The sequence below is a fragment of the Toxoplasma gondii genome, assembly GCF_000006565.2.
Source record: "Toxoplasma gondii ME49 unplaced genomic scaffold asmbl.687, whole genome shotgun sequence".
Classification (NCBI taxonomy): domain Eukaryota; phylum Apicomplexa; class Conoidasida; order Eucoccidiorida; family Sarcocystidae; genus Toxoplasma; species Toxoplasma gondii.
Window position 1 is genome coordinate 1 of NW_017383444.1, and position 1,682 is coordinate 1,682.

Sequence of the window (1,682 nt, forward strand, 5' to 3'; positions counted from 1 at the left end):
GTCCCAATCGCTTCCTTTTCAGCAATTTCAGGCACTTTTAACTCTCTTTCCAAAGAACTTTTCATCTTTCCCTCACGGTACTTGTTTGCTATCGGTCTCGCGCCAGTACTTAGCTTTATGTGAAACCTACCACACATTTTGCGCTCAAATCCCGATGAACGCGACTCTATAAAAGCGTACCGTACGTGGAACAAAAAACGCAGGGGAAGGACGGGATTCTCACCCTCTATGATGTTCTTTCCCAAGAAACTTAACCCTGCGCTTCCACTGGTAACGCCTCTCGAGGCTACAAGTCAACAGCTCGGAAAGAGCAGTTGATTTCCACTTTGAGCTGATCCCGGTTCACTCGCCGTTACTAAGGGAATCATAGTTATTTTCTTCTCCTCCGCTTAATAATATGCTTAAGTTCAGCGGGTAACCTCGCCTGATTTCAGGTCTGATAAATAAATCGGACAAACGCCCGAGACAAAACAACAACGACGAAACCTCGCAGAGCAACAATGGAACCGAAATTCCATTGCGGTATTGAAGTCGATCGACAGCATCAATGAAACTTTGTCTTCAATGAAGAAGCCACCGTATCTCAATGATGTCATCGATACAACTCAACAATACACTTGAGCCTCTAAAAGAAGAGGCACGAGTAGTTTCTCCGCTGTGTTCATTATTCAGGGTGACATTGAGTATTCAACACTCATGACACCCAATCATACTGCTCCTAGGGGGCTTCAGCCAAACTGAAGCAACGACCCTAAAAAAGCAGAAAATTGTGATTTCAAAGACACTGAAACAGACGTACCAAGGAGAATATCCCCAAGGTGCCATTTGCGTTCAGAAATACTGATGATTCACTGAATTCTGCAATTCACATTGCGTTTCGCAGTTCGCTGCGTCCTTCATCGTTGCGCGAGCCAAGACATCCATTGCTGAAAATTTAAAATAACATTATAGTTTAGGAAGCAATCTGAAAGCACATCGAGAGAGATGCAGAAAGATACAATCTTTCACTCTCTCTCAAATGTTCCTCAGATTTGTTGTTTGAAATAACGGTGTGGGAAAAAAGAATGCACACTGAAGAAACTCCTGGAAATCAGTATCCCAACAGAGACACGAATTTCCAGAAATTGAGCCCCTTCGCTGTGCACCCCCGGATACCTGCACTGGCTTCCAATATTGGAAGCAGCGCAGGATATCCAACATGAAGAAGGCAATAATACCTTTCGATACTATCACGCTTCTTGAATGCAAATCTCTCCAATGGAGAGAGATGCAAACTCATGTTTTGCTTGGGATTCAAAGGTTGATGGTTAATAAAGAATAAGGACGTGTGAATGATCCTTCCGCAGGTTCACCTACGGAAACCTTGTTACGACTTCTCCTTCCTCTAAGTGTTAAGGTTCACAAAACTTCCCATTTCGGGCACGAACGCGCCACAAAACGGTCCGAATAATTCACCGGAACACTCAATCGGTAGGAGCGACGGGCGGTGTGTACAAAGGGCAGGGACGTAATCGGCGCAAGCTGCTGACTTGCGCCTACTAGGCATTCCTCGTTGAAGATTAATAATTGCAATAATCTATCCCCATCACGATGCATACTCACAAGATTACCTAGACCTATCGGCCAAGGTTATAAACTCGTTGGATGCATCAGTGTAGCGCGCGTGCAGCCCAGAACATCTA

The 1,682-nt window shown here is 44.7% G+C and overlaps 3 non-coding genes across 3 annotated transcripts; all 3 read left to right on the top strand.

The window, feature by feature from the left end:
- On the top strand, positions 1 to 439 carry TGME49_459890 (the record flags this gene model as incomplete). The annotated part of the gene is made up of 1 exon (XR_001974333.1): positions 1 to 439. It is a non-coding gene; the product is annotated as a 28S ribosomal RNA (ribosomal RNA).
- Positions 440 to 777: 338 nt separating this feature from the next.
- On the top strand, positions 778 to 936 carry TGME49_459900. Its single transcript, XR_001974334.1, has one exon. It is a non-coding gene; the product is annotated as a 5.8S ribosomal RNA (ribosomal RNA).
- Positions 937 to 1,360: 424 nt separating this feature from the next.
- On the top strand, positions 1,361 to 1,682 carry TGME49_459910 (the record flags this gene model as incomplete). The annotated part of the gene is made up of 1 exon (XR_001974335.1): positions 1,361 to 1,682. It is a non-coding gene; the product is annotated as an 18S ribosomal RNA (ribosomal RNA).